Source organism: Cupressus sempervirens, chromosome 5, assembly GCF_028749045.1.
Source record: "Cupressus sempervirens isolate cs-2001-9-10 chromosome 5, ASM2874904v1, whole genome shotgun sequence".
Taxonomy (NCBI): Eukaryota; Viridiplantae; Streptophyta; class Pinopsida; order Cupressales; family Cupressaceae; genus Cupressus; species Cupressus sempervirens.
This window is the reverse complement of record NC_143122.1, coordinates 661,077,246-661,088,348: the sequence shown is the minus strand read 5'-3', so window position 1 is coordinate 661,088,348 and position 11,103 is coordinate 661,077,246. Positions and strand designations below refer to the sequence as shown.

Sequence of the window (11,103 nt, the reverse complement as noted above, 5' to 3'; positions counted from 1 at the left end):
GAATCATAACTCCACATACTCAATTGATGAAGACCATACATACAAGATTGTTGACTTCCCTAGGATGCAACTAAATCAAACACCCCAAGTGAGAGAAAAATATGTTCTTAGTAGCTGGAAGAACATCTTTCAGGGTTCAACACATAAACCTTGAATTGGTTGTTCACATATATGTCCTCTACCACATTAACTTGTACATTCTTTCCTTTGTCCTTCTTCTACAACTTTTTTTCTGCAACTATCATTGGTGAGTAATAAATCTACTTTCTACGCTGATCTCCAACCCTTTCAGAATCCCTCAATTCAACTCGGCTACCAAAACTTAGGTTCCTCCTAACAAGTTCTTCATTTTGAAAAGGAATTAGGGAATGCTTCCTGCCACCTTTCTCAATAGTAATCACATTCTTGAAACAATCATGGAAAACCCTACAATCATACTACCAAGGTCTACCAAGTAAAATGTGATAACAACTTACATCCACAATATCACACAACACTTGATCCTTACACTGCCTAATATGGAAATCAACAAGATTTTTCTTCCTCACTTCCAAAGCATGTCCATCTTGTAACTAACCCATCATATAAGGACAACGATGTCTTACCTTCTTCAAAAAACAATTATGAACCATCTCTTCAGTAACTAGGTTATTAGTACTAACACCATCCATGGTCACATTATAAATCTCTCCATGAGACTTACAATGAGTATTGAACAAATTCCTCCTTTGACAAAGTTTCAAAGTTCTCTTTCCAAGAAACACTATTTGAATATAAAAATTCTCCCCATCCTACTTGGGTTCATTCACCAAGTCATCAACCTCTTGCACCATAGTAGTTCTTCTGTCACTATTCTTTGAAAATTCAAAAGATTTTGACCTTCTTCACAACATCTATTGAAAGTACCCTTAAATTCACCTTTTTTTGTTTTCTTCCTTTATTCAATAGGTTTATGTTCATCTTAAGAAATTTTTTTGTTCTTCACCAAGTGATCCTACTTCTCATTCCCTCGAGGATTACCTTGATGCATCCTCTTCAGCTTCTCTTCTTCTCTCAAAGCATACTAATAAGCATCCTCAACCAAACCAATATTCAAAACACCAACCTTATCCCAAATATGAAATCTCAAGCCATTAATATATCTAGCCAACTTTTTCTTAGAAGGTTCTCTATGTCTAGATCGAATAGTCAACTTGTAAAACTCCTCTATATAATCTTTCATAATCATATCTATTTGGGTTAGATTCTATAACTTCTTAACAAACTCAAGTTCATAATCAATGGCAATGAACTTAGCCTTCAAATTAGTCACCATCAATTTCCATCTAGTGATCTTCATTTCAACTTCCTCTTCTCTACCTCACAGAAATTCCCTCCACCATAAAGCAACATGTCCTTTCAAATTAGTTGGTGCCAATCTCATTCTCAGCAGATCTTCGATATCCTATAACTCAAAGTAGTCTTCCAATTCACAAATCCAATCAATCAATTCTTTAGGATTCAAAGTACCCAAAAAATTAGAAACCTCCATCTTATGCTTTAGCTTCAACTAAGATACAGATCTATCAAACCAACTAGCTCTATTTCCCGTAAGTCTCTCAACTCAATCAATTCTACCTTCACCAATCAATCCAACAACCTCAAAGTCTTTAGTAGCTTCCTCATAAACATCTTCTGTACCCATATGCTGAGGTAAACCACCTATAGCTCACTTATGATCTTAGCAATCATATCACTCTTCATCAGTGCTATCCTAGATTTAAATTATGCTTTAATCTTCTCTGAGATCCTCACTTCCACAACATCAGAGAGATCTTCAATCACCATAGAATCCAATTTTATTTGAGACATCTTCCAAGATCTTCGCAAACACTTTGCAAAAAATCAACCAAATCCAACCTTTTCTCTAATACCACTTGACACAGTTTAAGGAAAGAGAATCCCCAAAGGAGATGTCCAAGTCTCTAGCAAACAACCACACAATGGTGTATAAATAACAACACAAAGATCTAGATCCACACAATGCAAATTCTCATAATAAGATTATAAATTGGAACCGATGACAATATTTAAAGACTTCATTACACAAAATAAATGTAAAAAGAGGAGTAATTTCAACTTTGTCAAGCCTCACGGTTCAATATTTTATCTTGTATAGGCAACTAAATAAGAGACCCAACATATGCCAAGAAATGTAGGCACCAAAACAAGTGAGAACACAACTAAAAGTATGAAAGAGAAAATAATATCTAACCTTAACCAAAAAAAAAAAATTCTATTCCTAGACTTGGCCCAAATCATTAAGTCATCTTGATGAAGAAACCAATTACATCTTTGTCAGAAATAACTTAAATGATAGTTTTCATGGTGAGGCTCAAAGGAAGAAAGTCACAATATCTCGAATTGGTCTTATAAGGGAGGGAAGAGTGGTCCACTATAAGTTAATCTGTCACTTTTGATTGAAGACTCTTTAAGAAGCATTTTATGTGGCTTGCAAATTTGAGATTTACATAAGGAGGGATATCCATTCTAGAAATTATCTCAAAAAGTGTTTTATTTCCTGATTATTAATGACCTCTTAGAGGTTCATGAGGACAACCCCTTACAAGAGGAGATAAAATCATAGCAAGTTGATCTTTTAGGTAAAAAAACAAGATACAAATAATTTTCTTCGACATAGAATCAATGTATTTATGCTATGTTTTTGGACACCACATTGATTTTGAATATATAAATATTCCAAAATATCATAGTCCCTAAAGTAATATTTTACAATCTAAGATCACGAATTTCATACCATCACACCTCATTAGGGAAAATAACTTTTTTTCGCAAGAAATGAGCGGAACCTTACAACAAAAATATCTTCATTCCCTACAAAGTTATAGAAGAGGGTTTAAATTTTCTTCATAGTAGAATTTAGCAAATTCATGGAAATCATATGATAGGTATAGATAACGGGACAAACTAATCTCCATAAAAAAAGTACCAAAGACAAAACAAAGTCAAATTTTTTTCTTTTCCAGATTCATGAAAACATAGTAACTTTTTTCTTTTTTAAAAAAATTATTTTCGACTACAAACTATGTAGATCACGAAGATCAAATGTTGAAATTTTCAAAAAAATCAATGATGTTTTTAATCTTTTGAAATTTGGTCAACTGTACAGTTTTGAAGGAGGATGCCTGCATCCATAGATAACACAAATAACTACTCTCATAATTGTGATTTTCCCAACAAGGGTGAGACACTTACCATTTCAAGATGAAACTTTAATAAAAATAACCAACAATTTATTAACAAACCATTTATTATCTATGTTTAGAATAAACATAGATATTATAGCTATCTACTTCCCAAATGTGAATAACAACAATATATTGAGACTATTATAATTTATTAAATGATTGTAGAATGATTTTATATATGTAAGAAATCCCCAAAAGTATACTTAAGTTTCATTATGTTATAGAAAAGTACAATATTATAATATTCATTAATTAATTCAATCCATAATTACTTTTTACAAATTTATGGTACCTATTAAACTTATATAATTTTTTTTTTTATGAATAGTACTTTTCTATTAATAAAAAGATACTAAGATTTTAATTCACAAAAAAGGGTCGGGGGATATAAGATCACCCTGCGAGAGTTCACACGGCCAAAGCTGGAAACATTAACTATTCATCCAAAAAAACATATAAAGCAACCCTCAAGTGGTTAAAGCAGTGCCTGCTAAGGGAGGTGGCTCATCTTTATCATGTAAACCCCAATCATCCTTGGGATTGGGAGGCGAACTAGGAACAATCTAGCTGTCAACAACAGTATCGGGAGGCATCCTTCATATTAGGCCGGGGAGGTGAAATGGCTAGTTCCAGGGGAAAAGTCTATTTTCCAGAAACCACTCGCCGAGCGCCTGGAGGAGGAGCCATGGACCAGCCAGTGCCACCACAGGGCAGGGAAACCGAGTGGCGCCTCCATTCATCATTGCCACTGCTAGGAGAGTAGTGGTGGGAAACCTACGAATGTGGAGTATGTGAACAATGGCCTAAAAAGTTGCGCCTCCGGTGGTGACCTCTAGGCGTCGAGGTATCAAACGAGGCATTGAAATCTTTATATAAATATTATCTAATTAAGCCAATTTGTTTATTTATTACTTAATATACATCCAAAGCGATGCATTATTTTGACAAAAATGTTGCCGCGATTCTATTACTTGCTTAAAATTCTAATTGAATTCAATTTTTGTTGTGCTAGAATTTGAAATGAAGCAAAAGTTTAAAAAATGTGTTCGTTTGCTTTTTAGTTTTTCGAGTACATGTGTTATACTTTGATGTCAGTTTTGGGATTTTGCGAGTGCCTAAAGCGACACAGATTTCAATAATAGGTACGTTTATGTGCCCGTTAGTTTCGGTGGCCATATTTTAAAAATGTCGCCTACATAACGGTAAACACGGTGTTTTCCTGACTGAATTAAATGTCTTAAAAGCACGTCAGATTTTAAATCCCAAAACTTGTGATCGAAGTGACGCTCTCGCAAGGCCGTTAGCAGCATCAAGTGTATTTGTATTTGCCCGACGACTGAAGCCATCAAAACTCCAAGCGATAAGGATTACTATTTACACGATACCTGTATTTGACTCGTTTTGCACCTCTATTTAAGAAGGTTGCTGTTTCAAAGCATTGCCACAACTCAATCTCTCATAAGAAGAAGCCCCCCAGTTGTGATCGATTCTTATAATTGTTAGATTACATGAGTTATATTGTGTCAAGAATGAGTCGAGTTTCCCAAATGCTGCTGGTACTGTTGGTGGTGGGGTTATTAAGCCACGTACAAGGCTTCACCAATTCTCAGGCCATTGCTGACTTCATTGAGCCTCAGAATGTGGCCAGAAAAGCAGTAGGAGCTCCACCTCTTAAATGGAATAACACAGTGGCCGCTTTTGCTCGGAATTATGCGAGAAAGAGAAGAAATGACTGCCTTCTTCAGCATTCAGTAGGATCGCCCTACGGTGAAAACATCTTCTGGGGGAAAGGCCCATATTGGACACGTCGACAGGCAATGAATGCTTGGATTGATGAGAGGAAGTGGTATGTTCATGATACTAACACTTGCACAGGCCCAGATTGCACACACTATACTCAGATGGTGTGGGCGACAACAGAAAGTGTTGGGTGTTCAGTTATAAAATGTAAGAGCAATGACACATGGGTCATATGCAGCTATGATCCCCCGGGCAATTATATTGCCGCTAGACCTTATTAATGACCTGATCGTAGCCAGTATATATAAGTTTGTTGTTTAGAAGTGGCTAATAATATTGTTTGAAATAGCATACTGATTAACAAATAGAAAAAGAGCTGCAGAGCAGCATAGTTCCTGCGAAGCGTTGGTATGACAGTTTAGAAGTTTAGTAAGATAGGGGAAGAGGATCGATGTCTTGTAATATAGTAAACTGTAATTGTCGAAAGCACAGAGTGATATAGTAATAAGATAATCAGTATTTTAATTATAGAACAGAGTGTGCACCACTTCATATGAACTTGAATACAAGAAGAAGCTGTTTTTCTTTGTCCATGTTAAAACAAACAAGTAATGAGAGAGCATGAATAAATTTTCCATGCAATAAAACACTTACAAGAACAAATAAGCACCTAGAAGAACAAACACACTCGATTTCAAAGAATAGGGATCAAATGTAGAAGAATATGAATAATAACACTGCATTAATGCTTTTCACTTCCTTTCGCCACATATAATAATATCAAAGAATGGATCTGGCTAATGTCAAATATGATTGAAGATGACAATGTTATAGATCAAACCTTGGCTCAAAGAAAATTTTACTTAAAAATCTAGATGATAATAATAGAAACATCATAGTAAATTTATTATAAAATTTTTTTTCAGAACTTGGGTGATTTGAGACTCAAAGGCTGTTTTAACCTCTAGAATGTGAAAATATGCAATAGAAACAATGCTAAAAACCTACATCAACACATTGTTTTGAAAAACTATCAAAAGTAATGTAGTAAATTATATCCTGACCAAAAGTTGATGTAAATTCATTTCGACAATTGAAAAAAATTATAATTAAGTCATAAAAAAAAGATAATCAAGTTATTGCTCTTACTCTATAAAATTTCAGAATGAAACAAAAAAGTATCAACACAATTTCTTCCTACATAAGAGGCAAAATTGTCACAAATCTTTAATTTAGGTGAAGAAATGAAATTACAAATTTGCGCTATACATACTTCAATGTTTCTCTATTCCTTGACTTTTCAAACAAGATACTTAGAATGACAATGAAATAATGAAAAAAATAAAATAAATAGTAGTAGCGAATAAAACATCGACGATAAAAATTAAAAGTCATTTGACCTACAACTACACCACAAATAATTGCTGGCTACAACTTCTGCAATGTATGCAAAAGTATAGGAAACGTGGTTGAATTGTGTTGTTGATTGCAGTTTGAATGCAACAAACTACACATGGAGACAAAAATCATCCAAAAAAATTGAACCATTGAATGCCTTCTATCACAAGACTAGCAGCTAAGAGCTTAGACATAGGATAATCAACATAGATCTCAAATAATTGTGATTTTTAGGGCTTAGTTATAGGCTGATTTTGTTAAAGTGCTTGTAATGTGTTTAATTGGAGGAGAATGAACTATTGCAATAGAGTCAACTTCATCAAGTAAACTCTCTTTCAAAACTTATTCAAAAGTATGATTCACTAGTAGAAAACATCACACTCTTAGTGTATGGGGGCAAATGTGTTGAATGAGAAGTCAATTTTTCATATTCTAGTTACTACTTTTGATATCATGATGATGGTTTTTAGACTAAGGAAAGAAAGCAATAAGTGAAAGAAACAATCTAACAGTGGGTTTATCCACTCGTTTTGCTATCTTTTTCTAATGTGTGATGTTTCTGATACATTAGAACTCATTCATAGGTTTGTTATTTTTTCTATGCAATATTCATTTATGCGACTCTTAGAATCATTATTAAGCCTTCCTTTTTTTGTTTAATTGCTTTAAGTTTTCCAGTTGGTTTAATCTACTAATTTGATCATATCAATTCTTAATTGTTGAAAATTTAGAGAAGTATTGTTCTTAGTTAACAAGACTCTACTTGTGGGAGGGAATGAAGAGTTGCATAAGTCATCAACTTTTGACTATAAGATGTTTTAGATGTATTGATTTATTCTTTAGAATCATATGTTTTTAGCTAGGGAGATTTAGGGCTTAAATGTTAATCAACATTTGTAAAGTGCACTTCTTTCAATCAAGGCCTATGATAGCTTCCAAATGCCTTTAGAATTACACCACATTCTCAAGGATCCATCCATCAGAGAAAAGTTAGAAAATAAACTAGAGAATATATGAAGTACCCTTGGGAGGTACTCTGTATCCTACATATGGCTGCTTTGCACTTGTATTTTAGTTCATATTACTTTTGACTCTTAAGGATTCTTTGCAACATTGTATTGTTTTTGTTCTCTATCCAACACTATATTGAAAAACTCTAAGCATTCATCTATAGTTATTTGCTATTTAAAATGAATGTTGTGGCATGATGATTTGCTACAAGTATCATGTTCTCCATTTATAGATAGTACAAAGTAGCCAAATCTTAGTCATAGTTTGTCAGGTTCATGCATAACAACATTGTTATGAATTTTCATGCACTACACTACTTGGCTTAGAATATTACATTAATTAAGGGTGTTTCCTAGTTATCAAAATTTGTCAAAATTCTAGAGTTCCTTTTCTTATTTGGGCTCTGCATTTTGTTTAGCTTCATCTTCTTGTCTAGTCAAATTTTTTTTGTGAGGTTTCATGTTGTACCTACAGGAAATTTTGTGTTGTATCAAGTTTAAAGTAATGCCTATTCTTGCCAAGTGCATGCAATTAATTAGGTCTTGACTTCTTTGCTCTGTCTTTCTATCTATGTAGCTTTCTTTTGGAATATTTGCAAGATCATGGAAATGAGTTCATAAAGTCACCTATTTTGGTGAAAAAATAGAGGTTGACATGGGAGATTTTTCTAAGTCTGATGAATAACATGCACCCACTATAGGAGGAATAATAGAATTTCAAGTATTTGCATAAAAAGTGTGTGGCCTTATAATGGGGAGTTTCATCCAAATGTAACTTTAGAGTTCACATCCAAAGGTGCATGCCTCTATGCGATGGAATTGAAGTCGTGTTCAAAATATAGAAGAATTTTCTAATTATCATTGCGAATGGTACACTTGGCCAAATAAATGAGAGTTATATTTTGTATTCAATGTGAAGTTGTGCATGTGAGATTGAGGGGTGCACCATTGAGAATAAGGTGTTTAGATTGAAATATTAGCTAGTATGGTGTTGAGGTTCATGCCTCAAAAATTAAAAAGTCTAGACTCCTAGTTTTCTTTATGAAATGCATGTGGAGTTGTGAGTAGTGTTCATGTGTGAGGGTGATAATTGGAAACATAGCTATAATTTTTGAGGTGTGTGTGTGAGAGTGCCAAGTGCACTCTTCATGGTGGAGATAAAAAAGATCTTCAAATTTAATACTACTAGATGCTTAACTAGGGGAGAAGTGCACCTCAACAAAGAATGAGTGAATTAAAATTTCAAAATGCATGCATACAAAAAGACCTTTCTAAAGTGAATGTTTCAAATTCAAGTGTACCTTGAATAAGGAATTTCAAAATTCAAAGTTGTAAATCACATCCATAGGTGTATGAGGCTCATGTAGGGACATTGTTAAAAAATAAAGTAGTTGTATAGGTGCTCATGAGGGATACATGGTTACACCTCAAAAAGGGTAGAAACATGATTTTCAAAAATAAAATTTGTGTTCTACTGCTAGGTATGCACCTGAGACTAGTTTGGGAGGAGCAAAACAAGCTTTGAATAACATAAATCCCCATTGCAAAAGAAATGTTTTAGAAATGTGTGGTGGCTAGGTTGAGATAGGACACTCTTTAAACAAAGATTATTTTTGCCAAGAGAGTGGTGTAAATTGAAGTTTGAATAAGCCATAGCAAAAAGGAATAATAAAACCAATGGAGTAGAATAGAAAAATCAAGATTTCACTATGAACCGAGCAGAACTCTCTATCTACAACAGGTTGCAAGGAAGAAGATCTCAATAGAGAAAAATAAGAGTGGAAAATAAAAGAATAACATCAGAATTCAAAACATAGAAAGTTTCATAACAAAGGCATGGTAATAATGTCATAAAGGGCTTAGTTTTTTCAATACAAAAGTGAATACAAACAATAAATATAAAATTTTGAACAATAATAAACATATATGAAGAATTGGAAGAAGAATGGAAGCTCATACCTGTAGGCATCACCAAATTCGTGTGTTCTATAAATCTGTAGCACCTAAAATAGAGAAATAAAGTTTGGAAGTTGATCGTTAATATTTTCTATTGCTAAAATTATAGAAAACCATTTTATAGCTTAAAAGATTAATGCAAAGAGATTAAATCTGTAACTTATTAGTTTAGAATTAGATATTAATTAAGAATTTAATCATGCAATTAGTAAAGATCATTTAATGACCTTTTACATTTTCTTTCTTTAAATTAAAAAATATCATGAGTACACTTCAAATATTTAAGAAAAGAAAATATAGCCATAATTTAGTTATAAAATAATTAATCTTTAAATTGAATTAGTGATTTTTTAGTAGTGTAGTATAAATTTAAAAAGTTTCTTCTCTAACAATGGATGGAAATGCATGTGAGCTATGTTTACACACAACATCCATGATTTTCTCCACCATATCTAGGTTATTCTTAAGTAGGAAGCCAAATTTTCTGGTTGTATCATTTTTATATGTCACAAGTTTCAATTCAATATCATTTGAAAATTGGACAAGATATTCTTTAGAGGTGAGAGTTTCTTATTTCCCATTCCTCAATTTCTTGCATTGCACAAACATATGTTAGTTGTACAGGTTTTTCATACAAGTTTCTAGCCATAGCTACCACTTATTTCATATGGAATAAAAAAATCAGACAAGTAGAAAAACATAAGGATTTTTAATAAAGCTCTATAAACACAAAGCTAATGAATCTTCATGCCGCAATCAAATTATGTATATATAGGAAAATCGTTTAGCTAAAATAATTTTGCAAAAAGAAAAAAATGGGATGAATTTAAAAATAGGAATCAAAATGCCTAAATGGGTCTATTTAAAAATCATTGTACTCTAGAGTTTAAATTTTAGAATACTTGAAAAATATTAGAAATATGCAATAAATTAGAAATACAATACATGTATCGCATACCCACTATATCTTTTAATTGAATTCTCTTGATACTCAATTTTTGTTCTTGAAGACTAAATTTTGTAATAACACTAGGTCCTCAAAAAATGGCTTAATTAACTACCATGTTATTGAACGCCTTCATATAGTAGATCAGTTTCATTTAAAAAAAAAGAATAAATCCTTCTGAATTGATTAAAATCATACATGCAAAGGGTGAAAATCAAGAGGTCCTCAAAAATGGTAAAAGTTGAAAATGGTCCCAAACCCCACACATTCTCTCCATTCAAGGTTGAGTATGATTGTCAATTACTATATAAGCTAGCAATGCAATATTCAAAACCTGCAACACACTACTCAAAACTTTGCAGCATGTGTGTTCTCTAGTATTGGGAATTTAAAACTTCCTTCCAATATAATCTATATTGACTTATAGACATATAAGTTAATGCCAAAACATATTAAATAAACATTTTCCTTAAAAAACATGAAACTCTACTAATATGCATAGAAACAAAACAATGAAATATAAGAAATGTTGAATCTTGATTGGTTGTTGCCACTCAGTTTAATCAATGTTTATGCATTGCTTCCTCCACTATAGTTACTGCCATGCATGGTAGGAACTAGTAACACTACTATCAATACATCTTTCTTGTTTTCCTATTCATTAGCATGTTGATGCCTAATTGAGCTTATCATTGGATGTCACCAAAGGAAACTTGAGTTTGAATTGGATTTCATCAAGAATTTAATCATGGTATTAGGCATGGTTAATTTGGTTGTCTCAAAATGTCTAGATTTTAGTAGTCTG

General features: G+C 32.8%; 1 pseudogene; it reads left to right on the top strand.

Annotated features, from left to right (window-relative positions):
• Positions 1-4,777: 4,777 nt before the first annotated feature.
• LOC149557631 (pathogenesis-related protein PR-1 pseudogene) lies at positions 4,778-5,269 on the top strand (annotated as a pseudogene).
• Positions 5,270-11,103: the final 5,834 nt, after the last annotated feature.